This window comes from Aphelocoma coerulescens, chromosome 1A (genome assembly GCF_041296385.1).
Source record: "Aphelocoma coerulescens isolate FSJ_1873_10779 chromosome 1A, UR_Acoe_1.0, whole genome shotgun sequence".
In the NCBI taxonomy this organism is placed as follows: domain Eukaryota; kingdom Metazoa; phylum Chordata; class Aves; order Passeriformes; family Corvidae; genus Aphelocoma; species Aphelocoma coerulescens.
Genome location: NC_091014.1, coordinates 48992742 through 49018761, shown reverse-complemented (window position 1 = coordinate 49018761; position 26020 = coordinate 48992742).

The following is a 26020-nucleotide window of genomic DNA, read 5'->3' as shown; positions in this document are numbered from 1 at the left end:
GAAGAGGGAGCAAGGTTTTGGCTGTGCTGCGATAAGCTTGGCCTGCCTTTCGCATGCTGAGTATCCCTGGAGCTCCTGGCTTTGTGGTTTTCTCAAACCTTACCCTAGGCGTAACCCTAATCCTAACCCTAACTCTAGATTGAGCCAGAAATCAGGCATTGGGTTGTGGCGACTTCCAAGAAGAATGAAGAAGAGGGAGCAAGGTTTTGGCTGTGCTGCGATAAGCTTGGCCTGCCTTTCGCATGCTGAGTATCCCTGGAGCTCCTGGCTTTGTGGATTTCTCAAACCCTAACACTAGGTGTAACCACGACCATAATCCTAGTTGGAGCCAGAAATGGGGCATTGGGCGGCGGCGAGTTCCAAGCAGAAAGAAGAAGAGGGAGCAAGCTTTTAACTGTATCGTGCTCAACTTGGCCTGCCTTTCACATGGTGAGTGTCCCTGGAGCTCCTGGCTTTGTGGTTTTCTCAAACCTTACCCTAGGCATAACCCTAACCCTAACCCTAACCCTAGTTTGAGCCAGAAATCAGGCATTGGGTTGTGGCGACTTCCAAGAAGAATGAAGAAGTGGGAGCAAGGTTTTGGCTGTGCTGCGATAAGCTTGGCCTGCCTTTCGCATGGGGAGTATCCCTGGAGCTCCTGGCTTTGTGGATTTCTCAAATCCTAACACTAGGTGTAACCATAACCATAACCTAGTTTGAGCCAGAAATGGGGCATTGGGCGGCGGCAAGTTCCAAGCAGAAAGAAGAAGAGGGAGCAAGGTTTTAACTGTATCGTGCTCAACTTGGCCTGCCTTTCGCATGGTGAGTGTCCCTGGAGCTCCTGGCTTTGTGGTTTTTTCAAGCCTAACCCTAGGCGTAACCCTAACCCTAGTTTGAGCCAGAAATCGGGCATTGGGCTGTGGTGACTTCCAATAAGAATGAAGAAGTGGGAGCAAGGTTTTGGCTGTGCTGCGATAAGCTTGGCCTGCCTTTCGCATGGGGAGTATCCCTGGAGCTCCTGGCTTTGTGGTTTTCTCAAGCCTAACCCTAGGCGTAACCCTAACCCTAACCCTAACCCTAGATTGAGCCAGAAATCAGGCATTGGGTTGTGGCGACTTCCAAGAAGAATGAAGAAGAGGGAGCAAGGTTTTGGCTGTATCGTGCTCAACGTGGCCTGCCTTTTGCATGGTGAGTGTCCCTGGAGCTCCTGGCTTTGTGGTTTTCTCAAGCCTAACCCTAGGCGTAACCCTAACCCTAACCCTAGTTTGAGCCAGAAATCGGGCATTGGGCTGTGGCAAGTTCCAAGCAGAAAGAAGAAGAGGGAGCAAGGTTTTGCTTGTGCTGCGATAAGCTTGGCCTGCCTTTCGCATGGGGAGTATCCCTGGAGCTCCTGGCTTTGTGGATTTCTCAAACCCTAACACTAGGTGTAACCACGACCATAATCCTAGTTGGAGCCAGAAATGGGGCATTGGGCGGCGGCGAGTTCCAAGCAGAAAGAAGAAGAGGGAGCAAGCTTTTAACTGTATCGTGCTCAACTTGGCCTGCCTTTCACATGGTGAGTGTCCCTGGAGCTCCTGGCTTTGTGGTTTTCTCAAACCTTACCCTAGGCATAACCCTAACCCTAACCCTAACCCTAGTTTGAGCCAGAAATCAGGCATTGGGTTGTGGCGACTTCCAAGAAGAATGAAGAAGTGGGAGCAAGGTTTTGGCTGTGCTGCGATAAGCTTGGCCTGCCTTTCGCATGCTGAGTATCCCTGGAGCTCCTGGCTTTGTGGATTTCTCAAATCCTAACACTAGGTGTAACCATAAACATAACCGAAGTTAGGGCCAGAAATGGGGCATTGGGCGGCGGCAAGTTCCAAGCAGAAAGAAGAAGAGGGAGCAAGGTTTTAACTGTATCGTGCTCAACTTGGCCTGCCTTTCGCATGGTGAGTGTCCCTGGAGCTCCTGGCTTTGTGGTTTTCTCAAGCCTAACCCTAGGCGTAACCCTAACCCTAGTTTGAGCCAGAAATCGGGCATTGGGCTGTGGTGAATTCCAATAAGAATGAAGAAGTGGGAGCAAGGTTTTGGCTGTGCTGCGATAAGCTTGGCCTGCCTTTCGCATGGGGAGTATCCCTGGAGCTCCTGGCTTTGTGGTTTTCTCAAGCCTAACCCTAGGCGTAACCCTAACCCTAACCCTAACCCTAGATTGAGCCAGAAATCAGGCATTGGGTTGTGGCGACTTCCAAGAAGAATGAAGAAGAGGGAGCAAGGTTTTGGCTGTATCGTGCTCAACGTGGCCTGCCTTTTGCATGGTGAGTGTCCCTGGAGCTCCTGGCTTTGTGGTTTTCTCAAGCCTAACCCTAGGCGTAACCCTAACCCTAACCCTAGTTTGAGCCAGAAATCGGGCATTGGGCTGTGGCAAGTTCCAAGCAGAAAGAAGAAGAGGGAGCAAGGTTTTGGCTGTGCTGCGATAAGCTTGGCCTGCCTTTCGCATGGGGAGTATCCCTGGAGCTCCTGGCTTTGTGGATTTCTCAAACCCTAACACTAGGTGTAACCACGACCATAATCCTAGTTGGAGCCAGAAATGGGGCATTGGGCGGCGGCGAGTTCCAAGCAGAAAGAAGAAGAGGGAGCAAGCTTTTAACTGTATCGTGCTCAACTTGGCCTGCCTTTCACATGGTGAGTGTCCCTGGAGCTCCTGGCTTTGTGGTTTTCTCAAACCTTACCCTAGGCATAACCCTAACCCTAACCCTAACCCTAGTTTGAGCCAGAAATCAGGCATTGGGTTGTGGCGACTTCCAAGAAGAATGAAGAAGTGGGAGCAAGGTTTTGGCTGTGCTGCGATAAGCTTGGCCTGCCTTTCGCATGCTGAGTATCCCTGGAGCTCCTGGCTTTGTGGATTTCTCAAATCCTAACACTAGGTGTAACCATAAACATAACCGAAGTTAGGGCCAGAAATGGGGCATTGGGCGGCGGCAAGTTCCAAGCAGAAAGAAGAAGAGGGAGCAAGGTTTTAACTGTATCGTGCTCAACTTGGCCTGCCTTTCGCATGGTGAGTGTCCCTGGAGCTCCTGGCTTTGTGGTTTTCTCAAGCCTAACCCTAGGCGTAACCCTAACCCTAGTTTGAGCCAGAAATCGGGCATTGGGCTGTGGTGAATTCCAATAAGAATGAAGAAGTGGGAGCAAGGTTTTGGCTGTGCTGCGATAAGCTTGGCCTGCCTTTCGCATGGGGAGTATCCCTGGAGCTCCTGGCTTTGTGGTTTTCTCAAGCCTAACCCTAGGCGTAACCCTAACCCTAACCCTAACCCTAGATTGAGACAGAAATCGGGCATTGGGCTGTGGCAAGTTCCAAGAAGAATGAAGAAGAGGGAGCAAGGTTTTGCTTGTGCTGCGATAAGCTTGGCCTGCCTTTCGCATGCTGAGTATCCCTGGAGCTCCTGGCTTTGTGGATTTCTCAAACCCTAACACTAGGTGTAACCACGACCATAACCCTATTTTGAGCCAGAAATGTGGCATTGGGCGGCAGCGAGTTCCAAGCAGAAAGAAGAAGAGGGAGCAAGGTTTTAACTGTATCGTGCTCAACTTGGCCTGCCTTTCGCATGGTGAGTGTCCCTGGAGCTCCTGGCTTTGTGGTTTTCTCAAGCCTAACCCTAGGCGTAACCCTAACCCTAGATTGAGACAGAAATCGGGCATTGGGCTGTGGCAAGTTCCAAGAAGAATGAAGAAGAGGGAGCAAGGTTTTGCTTGTGCTGCGATAAGCTTGGCCTGCCTTTCGCATGGTGAGTATCCCTGGAGCTCCTGGCTTTGTGGGTTTCTCAAGCCTAACCCTAGGCGTAACCCTAACCCTAACCCTAACCCTAGATTGAGCCAGAAATCAGGCATTGGGTTGTGGCGACTTCCAAGAAGAATGAAGAAGAGGGAGCAAGGTTTTGGCTGTGCTGCGATAAGCTTGGCCTGCCTTTCGCATGGGGAGTATCCCTGGAGCTCCTGGCTTTGTGGATTTCTCAAGTCCTAACACTAGGTGTAACCATAAGCATAACCTAGTTTGAGCCAGAAATGGGGCATTGGGCGACGGTGAGTTCCAAGCAGAAAGAAGAAGAGGGAGCAAGGTTTTAACTGTATCGTGCTCAACTTGGCCTGCCTTTCGCATGGTGAGTGTCCCTGGAGCTCCTGGCTTTGTGGTTTTCTCAAGCCTAACCCTAGGCGTAACCCTAACCCTAGTTTGAGCCAGAAATCGGGCATTGGGCTGTGGCAAGTTCCAAGAAGAATGAAGAAGAGGGAGCAAGGTTTTGGCTGTGCTGCGATAAGCTTGGCCTGCCTTTCGCATGGGGAGTGTCCCTGGAGCTCCTGGCTTTGTGGTTTTCTCAAGCCTTACCCTAGGCATAACCCTAACCCTAACCCTAACCCTAGATTGAGCCAGAAATCAGGCATTGGGTTGTGGCGACTTCCAAGAAGAATGAAGAAGTGGGAGCAAGGTTTTGGCTGTGCTGCGATAAGCTTGGCCTGCCTTTCGCATGCTGAGTATCCCTGGAGCTCCTGGCTTTGTGGATTTCTCAAATCCTAACACTAGGTGTAACCATAAACATAACCGAAGTTAGGGCCAGAAATGGGGCATTGGGCGGCGGCAAGTTCCAAGCAGAAAGAAGAAGAGGGAGCAAGGTTTTAACTGTATCGTGCTCAACTTGGCCTGCCTTTCGCATGGTGAGTGTCCCTGGAGCTCCTGGCTTTGTGGTTTTCTCAAGCCTAACCCTAGGCGTAACCCTAACCCTAGTTTGAGCCAGAAATCAGGCATTGGGTTGTGGCGACTTCCAAGAAGAATGAAGAAGTGGGAGCAAGGTTTTGGCTGTGCTGCGATAAGCTTGGCCTGCCTTTCGCATGCTGAGTATCCCTGGAGCTCCTGGCTTTGTGGATTTCTCAAATCCTAACACTAGGTGTAACCATAAACATAACCGAAGTTAGGGCCAGAAATGGGGCATTGGGCGGCGGCAAGTTCCAAGCAGAAAGAAGAAGAGGGAGCAAGGTTTTAACTGTATCGTGCTCAACTTGGCCTGCCTTTCGCATGGTGAGTGTCCCTGGAGCTCCTGGCTTTGTGGTTTTCTCAAGCCTAACCCTAGGCGTAACCCTAACCCTAGTTTGAGCCAGAAATCGGGCATTGGGCTGTGGTGAATTCCAATAAGAATGAAGAAGTGGGAGCAAGGTTTTGCTTGTGCTGCGATAAGCTTGGCCTGCCTTTCGCATGGGGAGTATCCCTGGAGCTCCTGGCTTTGTGGATTTCTCAAAGCCTAACACTAGGTGTAACCACGACCATAACCCTATTTTGAGCCAGAAATGGGGCATTGGGCGGCAGCGAGTTCCAAGCAGAAAGAAGAAGAGGGAGCAAGGTTTTAACTGTATCGTGCTCAACTTGGCCTGCCTTTCACATGGTGGGTGTCCCTGGAGCTCCTGGCTTTGTGGTTTTCTCAAGCCTAACCCTAGGCGTAACCCTAACCCTAACCCTAACCCTAGTTTGAGCCAGAAATCAGGCATTGGGTTGTGGCGACTTCCAAGAAGAATGAAGAAGAGGGAGCAAGGTTTTGGCTGTGCTGCGATAAGCTTGGCCTGCCTTTCGCATGGGGAGTGTCCCTGGAGCTCCTGGCTTTGTGGTTTTCTCAAGCCTAACCCTAGGCGTAACCCTAAGCCTAGTTTGAGCCAGAAATCAGGCATTGGGCTGTGGTGAATTCCAATAAGAATGAAGAAGTGGGAGCAAGGTTTTGGCTGTGCTGCGATAAGCTTGGCCTGCCTTTCGCATGCTGAGTATCCCTGGAGCTCCTGGCTTTGTGGTTTTCTCAAACCTTACCCTAGGCGTAACCCTAATCCTAACCCTAACTCTAGATTGAGCCAGAAATCAGGCATTGGGTTGTGGCGACTTCCAAGAAGAATGAAGAAGAGGGAGCAAGGTTTTGGCTGTGCTGCGATAAGCTTGGCCTGCCTTTCGCATGCTGAGTATCCCTGGAGCTCCTGGCTTTGTGGATTTCTCAAACCCTAACACTAGGTGTAACCACGACCATAATCCTAGTTGGAGCCAGAAATGGGGCATTGGGCGGCGGCGAGTTCCAAGCAGAAAGAAGAAGAGGGAGCAAGCTTTTAACTGTATCGTGCTCAACTTGGCCTGCCTTTCACATGGTGAGTGTCCCTGGAGCTCCTGGCTTTGTGGTTTTCTCAAACCTTACCCTAGGCATAACCCTAACCCTAACCCTAACCCTAGTTTGAGCCAGAAATCAGGCATTGGGTTGTGGCGACTTCCAAGAAGAATGAAGAAGTGGGAGCAAGGTTTTGGCTGTGCTGCGATAAGCTTGGCCTGCCTTTCGCATGGGGAGTATCCCTGGAGCTCCTGGCTTTGTGGATTTCTCAAATCCTAACACTAGGTGTAACCATAAACATAACCGAAGTTAGGGCCAGAAATGGGGCATTGGGCGGCGGCAAGTTCCAAGCAGAAAGAAGAAGAGGGAGCAAGGTTTTAACTGTATCGTGCTCAACTTGGCCTGCCTTTCGCATGGTGAGTGTCCCTGGAGCTCCTGGCTTTGTGGTTTTCTCAAGCCTAACCCTAGGCGTAACCCTAACCCTAGTTTGAGCCAGAAATCGGGCATTGGGCTGTGGTGAATTCCAATAAGAATGAAGAAGTGGGAGCAAGGTTTTGGCTGTGCTGCGATAAGCTTGGCCTGCCTTTCGCATGGGGAGTATCCCTGGAGCTCCTGGCTTTGTGGTTTTCTCAAGCCTAACCCTAGGCGTAACCCTAACCCTAACCCTAACCCTAGATTGAGCCAGAAATCAGGCATTGGGTTGTGGCGACTTCCAAGAAGAATGAAGAAGAGGGAGCAAGGTTTTGGCTGTATCGTGCTCAACGTGGCCTGCCTTTTGCATGGTGAGTGTCCCTGGAGCTCCTGGCTTTGTGGTTTTCTCAAGCCTAACCCTAGGCGTAACCCTAACCCTAGTTTGAGCCAGAAATCGGGCATTGGGCTGTGGTGAATTCCAATAAGAATGAAGAAGTGGGAGCAAGGTTTTGCTTGTGCTGCGATAAGCTTGGCCTGCCTTTCGCATGGGGAGTATCCCTGGAGCTCCTGGCTTTGTGGATTTCTCAAAGCCTAACACTAGGTGTAACCACGACCATAACCCTATTTTGAGCCAGAAATGGGGCATTGGGCGGCAGCGAGTTCCAAGCAGAAAGAAGAAGAGGGAGCAAGGTTTTAACTGTATCGTGCTCAACTTGGCCTGCCTTTCACATGGTGGGTGTCCCTGGAGCTCCTGGCTTTGTGGTTTTCTCAAGCCTAACCCTAGGCGTAACCCTAACCCTAACCCTAACCCTAGTTTGAGCCAGAAATCAGGCATTGGGTTGTGGCGACTTCCAAGAAGAATGAAGAAGAGGGAGCAAGGTTTTGGCTGTGCTGCGATAAGCTTGGCCTGCCTTTCGCATGGGGAGTGTCCCTGGAGCTCCTGGCTTTGTGGTTTTCTCAAGCCTAACCCTAGGCGTAACCCTAAGCCTAGTTTGAGCCAGAAATCAGGCATTGGGCTGTGGTGAATTCCAATAAGAATGAAGAAGTGGGAGCAAGGTTTTGGCTGTGCTGCGATAAGCTTGGCCTGCCTTTCGCATGCTGAGTATCCCTGGAGCTCCTGGCTTTGTGGTTTTCTCAAACCTTACCCTAGGCGTAACCCTAATCCTAACCCTAACTCTAGATTGAGCCAGAAATCAGGCATTGGGTTGTGGCGACTTCCAAGAAGAATGAAGAAGAGGGAGCAAGGTTTTGGCTGTGCTGCGATAAGCTTGGCCTGCCTTTCGCATGCTGAGTATCCCTGGAGCTCCTGGCTTTGTGGATTTCTCAAACCCTAACACTAGGTGTAACCACGACCATAATCCTAGTTGGAGCCAGAAATGGGGCATTGGGCGGCGGCGAGTTCCAAGCAGAAAGAAGAAGAGGGAGCAAGCTTTTAACTGTATCGTGCTCAACTTGGCCTGCCTTTCACATGGTGAGTGTCCCTGGAGCTCCTGGCTTTGTGGTTTTCTCAAACCTTACCCTAGGCATAACCCTAACCCTAACCCTAACCCTAGTTTGAGCCAGAAATCAGGCATTGGGTTGTGGCGACTTCCAAGAAGAATGAAGAAGTGGGAGCAAGGTTTTGGCTGTGCTGCGATAAGCTTGGCCTGCCTTTCGCATGCTGAGTATCCCTGGAGCTCCTGGCTTTGTGGATTTCTCAAATCCTAACACTAGGTGTAACCATAAACATAACCGAAGTTAGGGCCAGAAATGGGGCATTGGGCGGCGGCAAGTTCCAAGCAGAAAGAAGAAGAGGGAGCAAGGTTTTAACTGTATCGTGCTCAACTTGGCCTGCTTTTCGCATGGTGAGTGTCCCTGGAGCTCCTGGCTTTGTGGTTTTCTCAAGCCTAACCCTAGGCGTAACCCTAACCCTAGTTTGAGCCAGAAATCGGGCATTGGGCTGTGGTGAATTCCAATAAGAATGAAGAAGTGGGAGCAAGGTTTTGGCTGTGCTGCGATAAGCTTGGCCTGCCTTTCGCATGGGGAGTATCCCTGGAGCTCCTGGCTTTGTGGTTTTCTCAAGCCTAACCCTAGGCGTAACCCTAACCCTAACCCTAACCCTAGATTGAGCCAGAAATCAGGCATTGGGTTGTGGCGACTTCCAAGAAGAATGAAGAAGAGGGAGCAAGGTTTTGGCTGTATCGTGCTCAACGTGGCCTGCCTTTTGCATGGTGAGTGTCCCTGGAGCTCCTGGCTTTGTGGTTTTCTCAAGCCTAACCCTAGGCGTAACCCTAACCCTAACCCTAGTTTGAGCCAGAAATCGGGCATTGGGCTGTGGCAAGTTCCAAGCAGAAAGAAGAAGAGGGAGCAAGGTTTTGGCTGTGCTGCGATAAGCTTGGCCTGCCTTTCGCATGGGGAGTATCCCTGGAGCTCCTGGCTTTGTGGATTTCTCAAACCCTAACACTAGGTGTAACCACGACCATAATCCTAGTTGGAGCCAGAAATGGGGCATTGGGCGGCGGCGAGTTCCAAGCAGAAAGAAGAAGAGGGAGCAAGCTTTTAACTGTATCGTGCTCAACTTGGCCTGCCTTTCACATGGTGAGTGTCCCTGGAGCTCCTGGCTTTGTGGTTTTCTCAAACCTTACCCTAGGCATAACCCTAACCCTAACCCTAACCCTAGTTTGAGCCAGAAATCAGGCATTGGGTTGTGGCGACTTCCAAGAAGAATGAAGAAGTGGGAGCAAGGTTTTGGCTGTGCTGCGATAAGCTTGGCCTGCCTTTCGCATGCTGAGTATCCCTGGAGCTCCTGGCTTTGTGGATTTCTCAAATCCTAACACTAGGTGTAACCATAAACATAACCGAAGTTAGGGCCAGAAATGGGGCATTGGGCGGCGGCAAGTTCCAAGCAGAAAGAAGAAGAGGGAGCAAGGTTTTAACTGTATCGTGCTCAACTTGGCCTGCCTTTCGCATGGTGAGTGTCCCTGGAGCTCCTGGCTTTGTGGTTTTCTCAAGCCTAACCCTAGGCGTAACCCTAACCCTAGTTTGAGCCAGAAATCGGGCATTGGGCTGTGGTGAATTCCAATAAGAATGAAGAAGTGGGAGCAAGGTTTTGGCTGTGCTGCGATAAGCTTGGCCTGCCTTTCGCATGGGGAGTATCCCTGGAGCTCCTGGCTTTGTGGTTTTCTCAAGCCTAACCCTAGGCGTAACCCTAACCCTAACCCTAACCCTAGATTGAGACAGAAATCGGGCATTGGGCTGTGGCAAGTTCCAAGAAGAATGAAGAAGAGGGAGCAAGGTTTTGCTTGTGCTGCGATAAGCTTGGCCTGCCTTTCGCATGCTGAGTATCCCTGGAGCTCCTGGCTTTGTGGATTTCTCAAACCCTAACACTAGGTGTAACCACGACCATAACCCTATTTTGAGCCAGAAATGTGGCATTGGGCGGCAGCGAGTTCCAAGCAGAAAGAAGAAGAGGGAGCAAGGTTTTAACTGTATCGTGCTCAACTTGGCCTGCCTTTCGCATGGTGAGTGTCCCTGGAGCTCCTGGCTTTGTGGTTTTCTCAAGCCTAACCCTAGGCGTAACCCTAACCCTAGATTGAGCCAGAAATCGGGCATTGGGCTGTGGCAAGTTCCAAGAAGAATGAAGAAGAGGGAGCAAGGTTTTGCTTGTGCTGCGATAAGCTTGGCCTGCCTTTCGCATGGTGAGTATCCCTGGAGCTCCTGGCTTTGTGGGTTTCTCAAGCCTAACCCTAGGCGTAACCCTAACCCTAACCCTAACCCTAGATTGAGCCAGAAATCAGGCATTGGGTTGTGGCGACTTCCAAGAAGAATGAAGAAGAGGGAGCAAGGTTTTGGCTGTGCTGCGATAAGCTTGGCCTGCCTTTCGCATGGGGAGTATCCCTGGAGCTCCTGGCTTTGTGGATTTCTCAAGTCCTAACACTAGGTGTAACCATAAGCATAACCTAGTTTGAGCCAGAAATGGGGCATTGGGCGACGGTGAGTTCCAAGCAGAAAGAAGAAGAGGGAGCAAGGTTTTAACTGTATCGTGCTCAACTTGGCCTGCCTTTCGCATGGTGAGTGTCCCTGGAGCTCCTGGCTTTGTGGTTTTCTCAAGCCTAACCCTAGGCGTAACCCTAACCCTAGTTTGAGCCAGAAATCGGGCATTGGGCTGTGGCAAGTTCCAAGAAGAATGAAGAAGAGGGAGCAAGGTTTTGGCTGTGCTGCGATAAGCTTGGCCTGCCTTTCGCATGGGGAGTGTCCCTGGAGCTCCTGGCTTTGTGGTTTTCTCAAGCCTTACCCTAGGCATAACCCTAACCCTAACCCTAACCCTAGATTGAGCCAGAAATCAGGCATTGGGTTGTGGCGACTTCCAAGAAGAATGAAGAAGTGGGAGCAAGGTTTTGGCTGTGCTGCGATAAGCTTGGCCTGCCTTTCGCATGCTGAGTATCCCTGGAGCTCCTGGCTTTGTGGATTTCTCAAATCCTAACACTAGGTGTAACCATAAACATAACCGAAGTTAGGGCCAGAAATGGGGCATTGGGCGGCGGCAAGTTCCAAGCAGAAAGAAGAAGAGGGAGCAAGGTTTTAACTGTATCGTGCTCAACTTGGCCTGCCTTTCGCATGGTGAGTGTCCCTGGAGCTCCTGGCTTTGTGGTTTTCTCAAGCCTAACCCTAGGCGTAACCCTAACCCTAGTTTGAGCCAGAAATCGGGCATTGGGCTGTATCAAATTCCAAGAAGAATGAAGAAGTGGGAGCAAGGTTTTGGCTGTGCTGCGATAAGCTTGGCCTGCCTTTCGCATGGGGAGTATCCCTGGAGCTCCTGGCTTTGTGGTTTTCTCAAACCTTACCCTAGGCGTAACCCTAACCCTAGTTTGAGCCAGAAATCGGGCATTGGGCTGTGGTGAATTCCAATAAGAATGAAGAAGTGGGAGCAAGGTTTTGGCTGTGCTGCGATAAGCTTGGCCTGCCTTTCGCATGGGGAGTATCCCTGGAGCTCCTGGCTTTGTGGGTTTCTCAAGCCTAACCCTAGGCGTAACCCTAACCCTAACCCTAACCCTAGATTGAGCCAGAAATCAGGCATTGGGTTGTGGCGACTTCCAAGAAGAATGAAGAAGAGGGAGCAAGGTTTTGGCTGTGCTGCGATAAGCTTGGCCTGCCTTTCGCATGGGGAGTATCCCTGGAGCTCCTGGCTTTGTGGATTTCTCAAATCCTAACACTAGGTGTAACCATAACCATAACCTAGTTTGAGCCAGAAATGGGGCATTGGGCGGCGGCAAGTTCCAAGCAGAAAGAAGAAGAGGGAGCAAGGTTTTAACTGTATCGTGCTCAACTTGGCCTGCCTTTCGCATGGTGAGTGTCCCTGGAGCTCCTGGCTTTGTGGTTTTCTCAAACCTTACCCTAGGCGTAACCCTAACCCTAGATTGAGCCAGAAATCGGGCATTGGGCTGTGGCAAGTTCCAATAAGAATGAAGAAGAGGGAGCAAGGTTTTGGCTGTGCTGCGATAAGCTTGGCCTGCCTTTCGCATGGGGAGTGTCCCTGGATCTCCTGGCTTTGTGGTTTTCTCAAGCCTAACCCTAGGCGTAACCCTAAGCCTAGTTTGAGCCAGAAATCAGGCATTGGGCTGTGGTGAATTCCAATAAGAATGAAGAAGTGGGAGCAAGGTTTTGGCTGTGCTGCGATAAGCTTGGCCTGCCTTTCGCATGGGGAGTATCCCTGGAGCTCCTGGCTTTGTGGTTTTCTCAAACCTTACCCTAGGCGTAACCCTAACCCTAGTTTGAGCCAGAAATCGGGCATTGGGCTGTGGTGAATTCCAATAAGAATGAAGAAGTGGGAGCAAGGTTTTGGCTGTGCTGCGATAAGCTTGGCCTGCCTTTCGCATGGGGAGTATCCCTGGAGCTCCTGGCTTTGTGGTTTTCTCAAGCCTAACCCTAGGCGTAACCCTAACCCTAACCCTAACCCTAGATTGAGCCAGAAATCAGGCATTGGGTTGTGGCGACTTCCAAGAAGAATGAAGAAGAGGGAGCAAGGTTTTGGCTGTGCTGCGATAAGCTTGGCCTGCCTTTTGCATGGTGAGTATCCCTGGAGCTCCTGGCTTTGTGGATTTCTCAAATCCTAACACTAGGTGTAACCATAAACATAACCGAAGTTTGGGCCAGAAATGGGACATTGGGTGGCGGTGAGTTCCAAGCAGAAAGAGGAAGAGGGAGCAAGGTTTTAACTGTATCGTGCTCAACTTGGCCTGCCTTTCACATGGTGAGTGTCCCTGGAGCTCCTTGCTTTGTGGTTTTTTCAAGCCTAACCCTAGGCATAACCCTAACCCTAGTTTGAGCCAGAAATCGGGCATTGGGCTGTGGTGAATCCCAAGAAGAATGAAGAAGTGAGAGCAAGGTTTTGGCTGTGCTGCGATAAGCTTGGCCTGCCTTTCGCATGGGGAGTATCCCTGGAGCTCCTGGCTTTGTGGTTTTCTCAAGCCTAACCCTAGGCATAACCCTAACCCTAACCCTAACCCTAGATTGAGCCAGAAATCAGGCATTGGGTTGTGGCGACTTCCAAGAAGAATGAAGAAGTGGGAGCAAGGTTTTGGCTGTGCTGCGATAAGCTTGGCCTGCCTTTCGCATGCTGAGTATCCCTGGAGCTCCTGGTTTTATGGATTTCTCAAACCCTAACACTAGGTGTAACCATAACCATAACCTAGTTTGAGCCAGAAATGGGGCATTGGGCGACGGCGCGTTCCAAGCAGAAAGAAGAAGAGGGAGCAAGGTTTTAACTGTATCGTGCTCAACTTGGCCTGCCTTTCGCATGGTGAGTGTCCCTGGAGCTCCTGGCTTTGTGGTTTTCTCAAGCCTAACCCTAGGTGTAACCCTAACCCTAGATTGAGCCAGAAATCGGGCATTGGGCTGTGGCAAGTTCCAAGAAGAATGAAGAAGAGGGAGCAAGGTTTTGCTTGTGCTGCGATAAGCTTGGCCTGCCTTTCGCATGGGGAGTATCCCTGGAGCTCCTGGCTTTGTGGATTTCTCAAAGCCTAACACTAGGTGTAACCACGACCATAACCCTATTTTGAGCCAGAAATGGGGCATTGGGCGGCAGCGAGTTCCAAGCAGAAAGAAGAAGAGGGAGCAAGGTTTTAACTGTATCGTGCTCAACTTGGCCTGCCTTTCGCATGGTGGGTGTCCCTGGAGCTCCTGGCTTTGTGGTTTTCTCAAGCCTAACCCTAGGCGTAACCCTAACCCTAGTTTGAGCCAGAAATCGGGCATTGGGCTGTGGTGAATTCCAATAAGAAAGAAGAAGTGGGAGCAAGGTTTTGGCTGTGCTGCGATAAGCTTGGCCTGCCTTTCGCATGCTGAGTATCCCTGGAGCTCCTGGCTTTGTGGGTTTCTCAAGCCTAACCCTAGGCGTAACCCTAACCCTAACCCTAACCCTAGATTGAGCCAGAAATGGGGCATTGGGTTGTGGCGACTTCCAAGAAGAATGAAGAAGTGGGAGCAAGGTTTTGGCTGTGCTGCGATAAGCTTGGCCTGCCTTTCGCATGCTGAGTATCCCTGGAGCTCCTGGCTTTGTGGATTTCTCAAACCCTAACACTAGGTGTAACCACGACCATAATCCTAGTTGGAGCCAGAAATGGGGCATTGGGCGGCGGCGAGTTCCAAGCAGAAAGAAGAAGAGGGAGCAAGCTTTTAACTGTATCGTGCTCAACTTGGCCTGCCTTTCACATGGTGAGTGTCCCTGGAGCTCCTGGCTTTGTGGTTTTCTCAAACCTTACCCTAGGCATAACCCTAACCCTAACCCTAACCCTAGTTTGAGCCAGAAATCAGGCATTGGGTTGTGGCGACTTCCAAGAAGAATGAAGAAGTGGGAGCAAGGTTTTGGCTGTGCTGCGATAAGCTTGGCCTGCCTTTCGCATGCTGAGTATCCCTGGAGCTCCTGGCTTTGTGGATTTCTCAAATCCTAACACTAGGTGTAACCATAAACATAACCGAAGTTAGGGCCAGAAATGGGGCATTGGGCGGCGGCAAGTTCCAAGCAGAAAGAAGAAGAGGGAGCAAGGTTTTAACTGTATCGTGCTCAACTTGGCCTGCCTTTCGCATGGTGAGTGTCCCTGGAGCTCCTGGCTTTGTGGTTTTCTCAAGCCTAACCCTAGGCGTAACCCTAACCCTAGTTTGAGCCAGAAATCGGGCATTGGGCTGTGGTGAATTCCAATAAGAATGAAGAAGTGGGAGCAAGGTTTTGCTTGTGCTGCGATAAGCTTGGCCTGCCTTTCGCATGGGGAGTATCCCTGGAGCTCCTGGCTTTGTGGATTTCTCAAAGCCTAACACTAGGTGTAACCACGACCATAACCCTATTTTGAGCCAGAAATGGGGCATTGGGCGGCAGCGAGTTCCAAGCAGAAAGAAGAAGAGGGAGCAAGGTTTTAACTGTATCGTGCTCAACTTGGCCTGCCTTTCACATGGTGGGTGTCCCTGGAGCTCCTGGCTTTGTGGTTTTCTCAAGCCTAACCCTAGGCGTAACCCTAACCCTAGTTTGAGCCAGAAATCGGGCATTGGGCTGTGGTGAATTCCAATAAGAATGAAGAAGTGGGAGCAAGGTTTTGGCTGTGCTGCGATCAGCTTGGCCTGCCTTTCGCATGGGGAGTATCCCTGGAGCTCCTGGCTTTGTGGATTTCTCAAATCCTAACACTAGGTGTAACCATAACCATAACCCTAGTTTGAGCCAGAAATGGGGCATTGGGCGGCGGTGAGTTCCAAGCAGAAAGAAGAAGAGGGAGCAAGCTTTTAACTGTATCGTGCTCAACTTGGCCTGCCTTTCGCATGGTGAGTGTCCCTGGAGCTCCTGGCTTTGTGGTTTTCTCAAGCCTAACCCTAGGCGTAACCCTAACCCTAACCCTAGTTTGAGCCAGAAATCAGGCATTGGGTTGTGGCGACTTCCAAGAAGAATGAAGAAGAGGGAGCAAGGTTTTGGCTGTGCTGCGATAAGCTTGGCCTGCCTTTCGCATGCTGAGTATCCCTGGAGCTCCTGGCTTTGTGGATTTCTCAAATCCTAACACTAGGTGTAACCATAAACATAACCGAAGTTAGGGCCAGAAATGGGGCATTGGGCGGCGGCAAGTTCCAAGCAGAAAGAAGAAGAGGGAGCAAGGTTTTAACTGTATCGTGCTCAACTTGGCCTGCCTTTCGCATGGTGAGTGTCCCTGGAGCTCCTGGCTTTGTGGTTTTCTCAAGCCTAACCCTAGGCGTAACCCTAACCCTAGTTTGAGCCAGAAATCGGGCATTGGGCTGTGGTGAATTCCAATAAGAATGAAGAAGTGGGAGCAAGGTTTTGGCTGTGCTGCGATAAGCTTGGCCTGCCTTTCGCATGGGGAGTATCCCTGGAGCTCCTGGCTTTGTGGTTTTCTCAAGCCTAACCCTAGGCGTAACCCTAACCCTAACCCTAACCCTAGATTGAGACAGAAATCGGGCATTGGGCTGTGGCAAGTTCCAAGAAGAATGAAGAAGAGGGAGCAAGGTTTTGCTTGTGCTGCGATAAGCTTGGCCTGCCTTTCGCATGGGGAGTATCCCTGGAGCTCCTGGCTTTGTGGTTTTCTCAAACCTTACCCTAGGCGTAACCCTAACCCTAGTTTGAGCCAGAAATCGGGCATTGGGCTGTGGTGAATTCCAATAAGAATGAAGAAGTGGGAGCAAGGTTTTGGCTGTGCTGCGATAAGCTTGGCCTGCCTTTCGCATGGGGAGTATCCCTGGAGCTCCTGGCTTTGTGGGTTTCTCAAGCCTAACCCTAGGCGTAACCCTAACCCTAACCCTAACCCTAGATTGAGCCAGAAATCAGGCATTGGGTTGTGGCGACTTCCAAGAAGAATGAAGAAGAGGGAGCAAGGTTTTGGCTGTGCTGCGATAAGCTTGGCCTGCCTTTCGCATGGGGAGTATCCCTGGAGCTCCTGGCTTTGTGGATTTCTCAAATCCTAACACTAGGTGTAACCATAACCATAACCTAGTTTGAGCCAGAAATGGGGCATTGGGCGGCGGCAAGTTCCAAGCAGAAAGAAGAAGAGGGAGCAAGGTTTTAACTGTATCGTGCTCAACTTGGCCTGCCTTTCGCATGGTGAGTGTCCCTGGAGCTCCTGGCTTTGTGGTTTTCTCAAACCTTACCCTAGGCGTAACCCTAACCCTAGATTGAGCCAGAAATCGGGCATTGGGCTGTGGCAAGTTCCAATAAGAATGAAGAAGAGGGAGCAAGGTTTTGGCTGTGCTGCGATAAGCTTGGCCTGCCTTTCGCATGGGGAGTGTCCCTGGATCTCCTGGCTTTGTGGTTTTCTCAAGCCTAACCCTAGGCGTAACCCTAAGCCTAGTTTGAGCCAGAAATCAGGCATTGGGCTGTGGTGAATTCCAATAAGAATGAAGAAGTGGGAGCAAGGTTTTGGCTGTGCTGCGATAAGCTTGGCCTGCCTTTCGCATGGGGAGTATCCCTGGAGCTCCTGGCTTTGTGGTTTTCTCAAACCTTACCCTAGGCGTAACCCTAACCCTAGTTTGAGCCAGAAATCGGGCATTGGGCTGTGGTGAATTCCAATAAGAATGAAGAAGTGGGAGCAAGGTTTTGGCTGTGCTGCGATAAGCTTGGCCTGCCTTTCGCATGGGGAGTATCCCTGGAGCTCCTGGCTTTGTGGTTTTCTCAAGCCTAACCCTAGGCGTAACCCTAACCCTAACCCTAACCCTAGATTGAGCCAGAAATCAGGCATTGGGTTGTGGCGACTTCCAAGAAGAATGAAGAAGAGGGAGCAAGGTTTTGGCTGTGCTGCGATAAGCTTGGCCTGCCTTTTGCATGGTGAGTATCCCTGGAGCTCCTGGCTTTGTGGATTTCTCAAATCCTAACACTAGGTGTAACCATAAACATAACCGAAGTTTGGGCCAGAAATGGGACATTGGGTGGCGGTGAGTTCCAAGCAGAAAGAGGAAGAGGGAGCAAGGTTTTAACTGTATCGTGCTCAACTTGGCCTGCCTTTCACATGGTGAGTGTCCCTGGAGCTCCTTGCTTTGTGGTTTTTTCAAGCCTAACCCTAGGCATAACCCTAACCCTAGTTTGAGCCAGAAATCGGGCATTGGGCTGTGGTGAATCCCAAGAAGAATGAAGAAGTGAGAGCAAGGTTTTGGCTGTGCTGCGATAAGCTTGGCCTGCCTTTCGCATGGGGAGTATCCCTGGAGCTCCTGGCTTTGTGGTTTTCTCAAGCCTAACCCTAGGCATAACCCTAACCCTAACCCTAACCCTAGATTGAGCCAGAAATCAGGCATTGGGTTGTGGCGACTTCCAAGAAGAATGAAGAAGTGGGAGCAAGGTTTTGGCTGTGCTGCGATAAGCTTGGCCTGCCTTTCGCATGCTGAGTATCCCTGGAGCTCCTGGTTTTATGGATTTCTCAAACCCTAACACTAGGTGTAACCATAACCATAACCTAGTTTGAGCCAGAAATGGGGCATTGGGCGACGGCGCGTTCCAAGCAGAAAGAAGAAGAGGGAGCAAGGTTTTAACTGTATCGTGCTCAACTTGGCCTGCCTTTCGCATGGTGAGTGTCCCTGGAGCTCCTGGCTTTGTGGTTTTCTCAAGCCTAACCCTAGGTGTAACCCTAACCCTAGATTGAGCCAGAAATCGGGCATTGGGCTGTGGCAAGTTCCAAGAAGAATGAAGAAGAGGGAGCAAGGTTTTGCTTGTGCTGCGATAAGCTTGGCCTGCCTTTCGCATGGGGAGTATCCCTGGAGCTCCTGGCTTTGTGGATTTCTCAAAGCCTAACACTAGGTGTAACCACGACCATAACCCTATTTTGAGCCAGAAATGGGGCATTGGGCGGCAGCGAGTTCCAAGCAGAAAGAAGAAGAGGGAGCAAGGTTTTAACTGTATCGTGCTCAACTTGGCCTGCCTTTCGCATGGTGGGTGTCCCTGGAGCTCCTGGCTTTGTGGTTTTCTCAAGCCTAACCCTAGGCGTAACCCTAACCCTAGTTTGAGCCAGAAATCGGGCATTGGGCTGTGGTGAATTCCAATAAGAAAGAAGAAGTGGGAGCAAGGTTTTGGCTGTGCTGCGATAAGCTTGGCCTGCCTTTCGCATGCTGAGTATCCCTGGAGCTCCTGGCTTTGTGGGTTTCTCAAGCCTAACCCTAGGCGTAACCCTAACCCTAACCCTAACCCTAGATTGAGCCAGAAATGGGGCATTGGGTTGTGGCGACTTCCAAGAAGAATGAAGAAGTGGGAGCAAGGTTTTGGCTGTGCTGCGATAAGCTTGGCCTGCCTTTCGCATGCTGAGTATCCCTGGAGCTCCTGGCTTTGTGGATTTCTCAAACCCTAACACTAGGTGTAACCACGACCATAATCCTAGTTGGAGCCAGAAATGGGGCATTGGGCGGCGGCGAGTTCCAAGCAGAAAGAAGAAGAGGGAGCAAGCTTTTAACTGTATCGTGCTCAACTTGGCCTGCCTTTCACATGGTGAGTGTCCCTGGAGCTCCTGGCTTTGTGGTTTTCTCAAACCTTACCCTAGGCATAACCCTAACCCTAACCCTAACCCTAGTTTGAGCCAGAAATCAGGCATTGGGTTGTGGCGACTTCCAAGAAGAATGAAGAAGTGGGAGCAAGGTTTTGGCTGTGCTGCGATAAGCTTGGCCTGCCTTTCGCATGCTGAGTATCCCTGGAGCTCCTGGCTTTGTGGATTTCTCAAATCCTAACACTAGGTGTAACCATAAACATAACCGAAGTTAGGGCCAGAAATGGGGCATTGGGCGGCGGCAAGTTCCAAGCAGAAAGAAGAAGAGGGAGCAAGGTTTTAACTGTATCGTGCTCAACTTGGCCTGCCTTTCGCATGGTGAGTGTCCCTGGAGCTCCTGGCTTTGTGGTTTTCTCAAGCCTAACCCTAGGCGTAACCCTAACCCTAGTTTGAGCCAGAAATCGGGCATTGGGCTGTGGTGAATTCCAATAAGAATGAAGAAGTGGGAGCAAGGTTTTGCTTGTGCTGCGATAAGCTTGGCCTGCCTTTCGCATGGGGAGTATCCCTGGAGCTCCTGGCTTTGTGGATTTCTCAAAGCCTAACACTACGTGTAACCACGACCATAACCCTATTTTGAGCCAGAAATGGGGCATTGGGCGGCAGCGAGTTCCAAGCAGAAAGAAGAAGAGGGAGCAAGGTTTTAACTGTATCGTGCTCAACTTGGCCTGCCTTTCACATGGTGGGTGTCCCTGGAGCTCCTGGCTTTGTGGTTTTCTCAAGCCTAACCCTAGGCGTAACCCTAACCCTAGTTTGAGCCAGAAATCGGGCATTGGGCTGTGGTGAATTCCAATAAGAATGAAGAAGTGGGAGCAAGGTTTTGGCTGTGCTGCGATCAGCTTGGCCTGCCTTTCGCATGGGGAGTATCCCTGGAGCTCCTGGCTTTGTGGATTTCTCAAATCCTAACACTAGGTGTAACCATAACCATAACCCTAGTTTGAGCCAGAAATGGGGCATTGGGCGGCGGTGAGTTCCAAGCAGAAAGAAGAAGAGGGAGCAAGCTTTTAACTGTATCGTGCTCAACTTGGCCTGCCTTTCGCATGGTGAGTGTCCCTGGAGCTCCTGGCTTTGTGGTTTTCTCAAGCCTAACCCTAGGCGTAACCCTAACCCTAACCCTAACCCTAGTTTGAGCCAGAAATCAGGCATTGGGTTGTGGCGACTTCCAAGAAGAATGAAGAAGAGGGAGCAAGGTTTTGGCTGTGCTGCGATAAGCTTGGCCTGCCTTTCGCATGCTGAGTATCCCTGGAGCTCCTGGCTTTGTGGATTTCTCAAATCCTAACACTAGGTGTAACCATAAACATAACCGAAGTTAGGGCCAGAAATGGGGCATTGGGCGGCGGCAAGTTCCAAGCAGAAAGAAGAAGAGGGAGCAAGGTTTTAACTGTATCGTGCTCAACTTGGCCTGCCTTTCGCATGGTGAGTGTCCCTGGAGCTCCTGGCTTTGTGGTTTTCTCAAGCCTAACCCTAGGCGTAACCCTAACCCTAGTTTGAGCCAGAAATCGGGCATTGGGCTGTGGTGAATTCCAATAAGAATGAAGAAGTGGGAGCAAGGTTTTGGCTGTGCTGCGATAAGCTTGGCCTGCCTTTCGCATGGGGAGTATCCCTGGAGCTCCTGGCTTTGTGGTTTTCTCAAGCCTAACCCTAGGCGTAACCCTAACCCTAACCCTAACCCTAGATTGAGACAGAAATCGGGCATTGGGCTGTGGCAAGTTCCAAGAAGAATGAAGAAGAGGGAGCAAGGTTTTGCTTGTGCTGCGATAAGCTTGGCCTGCCTTTCGCATGCTGAGTATCCCTGGAGCTCCTGGCTTTGTGGATTTCTCAAACCCTAACACTAGGTGTAACCACGACCATAACCCTATTTTGAGCCAGAAATGTGGCATTGGGCGGCAGCGAGTTCCAAGCAGAAAGAAGAAGAGGGAGCAAGGTTTTAACTGTATCGTGCTCAACTTGGCCTGCCTTTCGCATGGTGAGTGTCCCTGGAGCTCCTGGCTTTGTGGTTTTCTCAAGCCTAACCCTAGGCGTAACCCTAACCCTAGATTGAGACAGAAATCGGGCATTGGGCTGTGGCAAGTTCCAAGAAGAATGAAGAAGAGGGAGCAAGGTTTTGCTTGTGCTGCGATAAGCTTGGCCTGCCTTTCGCATGGTGAGTATCCCTGGAGCTCCTGGCTTTGTGGGTTTCTCAAGCCTAACCCTAGGCGTAACCCTAACCCTAACCCTAACCCTAGATTGAGCCAGAAATCAGGCATTGGGTTGTGGCGACTTCCAAGAAGAATGAAGAAGAGGGAGCAAGGTTTTGGCTGTGCTGCGATAAGCTTGGCCTGCCTTTCGCATGGGGAGTATCCCTGGAGCTCCTGGCTTTGTGGATTTCTCAAGTCCTAACACTAGGTGTAACCATAAGCATAACCTAGTTTGAGCCAGAAATGGGGCATTGGGCGACGGTGAGTTCCAAGCAGAAAGAAGAAGAGGGAGCAAGGTTTTAACTGTATCGTGCTCAACTTGGCCTGCCTTTCGCATGGTGAGTGTCCCTGGAGCTCCTGGCTTTGTGGTTTTCTCAAGCCTAACCCTAGGCGTAACCCTAACCCTAGTTTGAGCCAGAAATCGGGCATTGGGCTGTGGCAAGTTCCAAGAAGAATGAAGAAGAGGGAGCAAGGTTTTGGCTGTGCTGCGATAAGCTTGGCCTGCCTTTCGCATGGGGAGTGTCCCTGGAGCTCCTGGCTTTGTGGTTTTCTCAAGCCTTACCCTAGGCATAACCCTAACCCTAACCCTAACCCTAGATTGAGCCAGAAATCAGGCATTGGGTTGTGGCGACTTCCAAGAAGAATGAAGAAGTGGGAGCAAGGTTTTGGCTGTGCTGCGATAAGCTTGGCCTGCCTTTCGCATGCTGAGTATCCCTGGAGCTCCTGGCTTTGTGGATTTCTCAAATCCTAACACTAGGTGTAACCATAAACATAACCGAAGTTAGGGCCAGAAATGGGGCATTGGGCGGCGGCAAGTTCCAAGCAGAAAGAAGAAGAGGGAGCAAGGTTTTAACTGTATCGTGCTCAACTTGGCCTGCCTTTCGCATGGTGAGTGTCCCTGGAGCTCCTGGCTTTGTGGTTTTCTCAAGCCTAACCCTAGGCGTAACCCTAACCCTAGTTTGAGCCAGAAATCGGGCATTGGGCTGTATCAAATTCCAAGAAGAATGAAGAAGTGGGAGCAAGGTTTTGGCTGTGCTGCGATAAGCTTGGCCTGCCTTTCGCATGGGGAGTATCCCTGGAGCTCCTGGCTTTGTGGTTTTCTCAAACCTTACCCTAGGCGTAACCCTAACCCTAGTTTGAGCCAGAAATCGGGCATTGGGCTGTGGTGAATTCCAATAAGAATGAAGAAGTGGGAGCAAGGTTTTGGCTGTGCTGCGATAAGCTTGGCCTGCCTTTCGCATGGGGAGTATCCCTGGAGCTCCTGGCTTTGTGGGTTTCTCAAGCCTAACCCTAGGCGTAACCCTAACCCTAACCCTAACCCTAGTTTGAGCCAGAAATCAGGCATTGGGTTGTGGCGACTTCCAAGAAGAATGAAGAAGAGGGAGCAAGGTTTTGGCTGTGCTGCGATAAGCTTGGCCTGCCTTTCGCATGGGGAGTATCCCTGGAGCTCCTGGCTTTGTGGATTTCTCAAATCCTAACACTAGGTGTAACCATAACCATAACCTAGTTTGAGCCAGAAATGGGGCATTGGGCGGCGGCAAGTTCCAAGCAGAAAGAAGAAGAGGGAGCAAGGTTTTAACTGTATCGTGCTCAACTTGGCCTGCCTTTCGCATGGTGAGTGTCCCTGGAGCTCCTGGCTTTGTGGTTTTCTCAAACCTTACCCTAGGCGTAACCCTAACCCTAGATTGAGCCAGAAATCGGGCATTGGGCTGTGGCAAGTTCCAATAAGAATGAAGAAGAGGGAGCAAGGTTTTGGCTGTGCTGCGATAAGCTTGGCCTGCCTTTCGCATGGGGAGTGTCCCTGGATCTCCTGGCTTTGTGGTTTTCTCAAGCCTAACCCTAGGCGTAACCCTAAGCCTAGTTTGAGCCAGAAATCAGGCATTGGGCTGTGGTGAATTCCAATAAGAATGAAGAAGTGGGAGCAAGGTTTTGGCTGTGCTGCGATAAGCTTGGCCTGCCTTTCGCATGGGGAGTATCCCTGGAGCTCCTGGCTTTGTGGTTTTCTCAAACCTTACCCTAGGCGTAACCCTAACCCTAGTTTGAGCCAGAAATCGGGCATTGGGCTGTGGTGAATTCCAATAAGAATGAAGAAGTGGGAGCAAGGTTTTGGCTGTGCTGCGATAAGCTTGGCCTGCCTTTCGCATGGGGAGTATCCCTGGAGCTCCTGGCTTTGTGGTTTTCTCAAGCCTAACCCTAGGCGTAACCCTAACCCTAACCCTAACCCTAGATTGAGCCAGAAATCAGGCATTGGGTTGTGGCGACTTCCAAGAAGAATGAAGAAGAGGGAGCAAGGTTTTGGCTGTGCTGCGATAAGCTTGGCCTGCCTTTTGCATGGTGAGTATCCCTGGAGCTCCTGGCTTTGTGGATTTCTCAAATCCTAACACTAGGTGTAACCATAAACATAACCGAAGTTTGGGCCAGAAATGGGACATTGGGTGGCGGTGAGTTCCAAGCAGAAAGAGGAAGAGGGAGCAAGGTTTTAACTGTATCGTGCTCAACTTGGCCTGCCTTTCACATGGTGAGTGTCCCTGGAGCTCCTGGCTTTGTGGTTTTTTCAAGCCTAACCCTAGGCATAACCCTAACCCTAGTTTGAGCCAGAAATCGGGCATTGGGCTGTGGTGAATCCCAAGAAGAATGAAGAAGTGAGAGCAAGGTTTTGGCTGTGCTGCGATAAGCTTGGCCTGCCTTTCGCATGGGGAGTATCCCTGGAGCTCCTGGCTTTGTGGTTTTCTCAAGCCTAACCCTAGGCATAACCCTAACCCTAACCCTAACCCTAGATTGAGCCAGAAATCAGGCATTGGGTTGTGGCGACTTCCAAGAAGAATGAAGAAGTGGGAGCAAGGTTTTGGCTGTGCTGCGATAAGCTTGGCCTGCCTTTCGCATGCTGAGTATCCCTGGAGCTCCTGGTTTTATGGATTTCTCAAACCCTAACACTAGGTGTAACCATAACCATAACCTAGTTTGAGCCAGAAATGGGGCATTGGGCGACGGCGAGTTCCAAGCAGAAAGAAGAAGAGGGAGCAAGGTTTTAACTGTATCGTGCTCAACTTGGCCTGCCTTTCGCATGGTGAGTGTCCCTGGAGCTCCTGGCTTTGTGGTTTTCTCAAGCCTAACCCTAGGTGTAACCCTAACCCTAGATTGAGCCAGAAATCGGGCATTGGGCTGTGGCAAGTTCCAAGAAGAATGAAGAAGAGGGAGCAAGGTTTTGCTTGTGCTGCGATAAGCTTGGCCTGCCTTTCGCATGGGGAGTATCCCTGGAGCTCCTGGCTTTGTGGATTTCTCAAAGCCTAACACTAGGTGTAACCACGACCATAACCCTATTTTGAGCCAGAAATGGGGCATTGGGCGGCAGCGAGTTCCAAGCAGAAAGAAGAAGAGGGAGCAAGGTTTTAACTGTATCGTGCTCAACTTGGCCTGCCTTTCGCATGGTGGGTGTCCCTGGAGCTCCTGGCTTTGTGGTTTTCTCAAGCCTAACCCTAGGCGTAACCCTAACCCTAGTTTGAGCCAGAAATCGGGCATTGGGCTGTGGTGAATTCCAATAAGAAAGAAGAAGTGGGAGCAAGGTTTTGGCTGTGCTGCGATAAGCTTGGCCTGCCTTTCGCATGCTGAGTATCCCTGGAGCTCCTGGCTTTGTGGGTTTCTCAAGCCTAACCCTAGGCGTAACCCTAACCCTAACCCTAACCCTAGATTGAGCCAGAAATGGGGCATTGGGTTGTGGCGACTTCCAAGAAGAATGAAGAAGTGGGAGCAAGGTTTTGGCTGTGCTGCGATAAGCTTGGCCTGCCTTTCGCATGCTGAGTATCCCTGGAGCTCCTGGCTTTGTGGATTTCTCAAACCCTAACACTAGGTGTAACCACGACCATAATCCTAGTTGGAGCCAGAAATGGGGCATTGGGCGGCGGCGAGTTCCAAGCAGAAAGAAGAAGAGGGAGCAAGCTTTTAACTGTATCGTGCTCAACTTGGCCTGCCTTTCACATGGTGAGTGTCCCTGGAGCTCCTGGCTTTGTGGTTTTCTCAAACCTTACCCTAGGCATAACCCTAACCCTAACCCTAACCCTAGTTTGAGCCAGAAATCAGGCATTGGGTTGTGGCGACTTCCAAGAAGAATGAAGAAGTGGGAGCAAGGTTTTGGCTGTGCTGCGATAAGCTTGGCCTGCCTTTCGCATGCTGAGTATCCCTGGAGCTCCTGGCTTTGTGGATTTCTCAAATCCTAACACTAGGTGTAACCATAAACATAACCGAAGTTAGGGCCAGAAATGGGGCATTGGGCGGCGGCAAGTTCCAAGCAGAAAGAAGAAGAGGGAGCAAGGTTTTAACTGTATCGTGCTCAACTTGGCCTGCCTTTCGCATGGTGAGTGTCCCTGGAGCTCCTGGCTTTGTGGTTTTCTCAAGCCTAACCCTAGGCGTAACCCTAACCCTAGTTTGAGCCAGAAATCGGGCATTGGGCTGTGGTGAATTCCAATAAGAATGAAGAAGTGGGAGCAAGGTTTTGCTTGTGCTGCGATAAGCTTGGCCTGCCTTTCGCATGGGGAGTATCCCTGGAGCTCCTGGCTTTGTGGATTTCTCAAAGCCTAACACTAGGTGTAACCACGACCATAACCCTATTTTGAGCCAGAAATGGGGCATTGGGCGGCAGCGAGTTCCAAGCAGAAAGAAGAAGAGGGAGCAAGGTTTTAACTGTATCGTGCTCAACCGTGCCTGCCTTTCACATGGTGGGTGTCCCTGGAGCTCCTGGCTTTGTGGTTTTCTCAAGCCTAACCCTAGGCGTAACCCTAACCCTAGTTTGAGCCAGAAATCGGGCATTGGGCTGTGGTGAATTCCAATAAGAATGAAGAAGTGGGAGCAAGGTTTTGGCTGTGCTGCGATCAGC